The sequence below is a fragment of the Tamandua tetradactyla genome, chromosome Y (assembly GCF_023851605.1).
Source record: "Tamandua tetradactyla isolate mTamTet1 chromosome Y, mTamTet1.pri, whole genome shotgun sequence".
NCBI classification, from domain to species: domain Eukaryota; kingdom Metazoa; phylum Chordata; class Mammalia; order Pilosa; family Myrmecophagidae; genus Tamandua; species Tamandua tetradactyla.
The window spans coordinates 11,957,231-11,958,954 of NC_135354.1; the positions used below are offsets into that span (position 1 = coordinate 11,957,231).

Here is a 1,724-nt window from a genome sequence, read left to right on the forward strand (position 1 = left end):
CATTATTGCTTTAGGAAATTTTTTCCCTGAACCAAGAATGAAACGTTAATTACACAAAAATATATACATATAAAAAGTAGCTCCTATCTTCCTGAGAAAAAACCACCCAACTTCTAGAGTATTCAAGTTTGTTGTTTTAATTATAATTAAAGTCTTGGTCACCTCACTTATTAGCTCTGTATCTTACATATTTAAATTAACGAAACTTTGTTAGACAAGCTTACAATTTATAAGTGTCAGGTTCCATTATTCAGGTAAAGAGATTCCTCCCAGAGTGAATGTGTCCCTTCTCCCACCCACCAAGGAAGCAGCAATATACATTAGTTTCACTTGATTAGTAGAAAATACATTGCTGCAAACCCTAATTCTCTTATCCACCTTTATATTTAATTTGTGTGTATGTGTGAGTTGGTTAGAATGCACTGGCAATCTCCGGAACAATCAACAGCAGGATGAGCTAGGCTTGGGCTTTCGGTGAAGACTGACCGCGTCGGTCTGAATCAAGTGATCTGACTTATCCTCAGTAGTGAGAATTCTTCGAACTGCTTCCTCAAAAGCTGCTGCAACATTAGTGGCATCTGTTGCACTTGATTCAAAGTAAGGATAGTCGCTGTTGTCCCTGCACCAGGCTTGGGTTCTTCTGCAGATACTTGTCATTTGCTTATGTCAATCTTGTTACCCAAAATCACAACGGAAAGCTTTCAGGTTCTTTCACATCTGCATAATAAATGAATTCTTTCTTCCAGTTACACAAGTTCTGGAAGCTTTAAGAATCATCAACACTAAATATAAGCGGGTAACAGTCAGAACCTCTGTAAAAAGGCGCCCTCAGATTTCTGAATCGCCCTTGACCGGCTGTGTCCCAAATCTGCATGGTAACAAAATGTCCATCCACCTCCAAATCTTTATTTTAAAATTCCACACCTATTGTGTGGAACAGCTGGGTATCAAATTTATTAGTTACATTATCTGTTCATAAGATAACTCTTCCCAACTCCACCATCTCCAAGGAGAATTACTTTAAAAAGCAATGATTTTCCCACCATTTATATCACACGAACCTTGATTCCAAAACCCTGTAAAATAAAAAGGCACATTACATTCTTCTATAGCTGTACATTCCTTCGCATACAATTAAGTGAAATAAACATACAGTCCTAATTCATTTTTGCAAAGAGAATAGCTAGTAGGAAAAGTCCTCTACTGAGCACTAAACATTGTGCCAGGCACTATTCCAGGATTAGTTCTTAAAACAACTGCTAAAGGGTTACTACTCTTCCTGAGTTGACCCTGACGCGGGCACTTGACACAGGTCTGAAACGTTGCCCTTAACTACATTCTCTATACTCTACAATAATCACCACTCTACTCTACATAAGCCCTGTCTCCAATGTTAAGATGCAGTAAGTGGTGGAAGGCCATGGTGACTCAGCAGGTAAGAATGTTTGCCTGCCATGCCAGAGGACCCAGGTTCGATTCCCGGTGCCTGCCCATGTAAAAACAAACAAACAAACAAAAGATGCAGTAAAGGTGGCCAAGGAGAGACATGTAGGCCAATAGAAAAATACTGACAGTGTAGAAATAACCTGTGCACCTATGGTGAATTACTTTGACAAAGGAGACAAGTTCACTAATGGGCAAAGAATCATCTCTTCAAGAAATGACGTTGGTGCACTTGCAAGTGGAGTTGATGGAGTGTGGAGACTCTCAGGAATGTGATCTAA

General features: G+C 39.4%; 1 pseudogene; it reads right to left on the reverse strand.

Annotated features, from left to right (window-relative positions):
- Window positions 1–441: 441 nt before the first annotated feature.
- Window positions 442–1,046, reverse strand: LOC143672632 (ras-related protein Rab-9A-like; annotated as a pseudogene).
- Window positions 1,047–1,724: the final 678 nt, after the last annotated feature.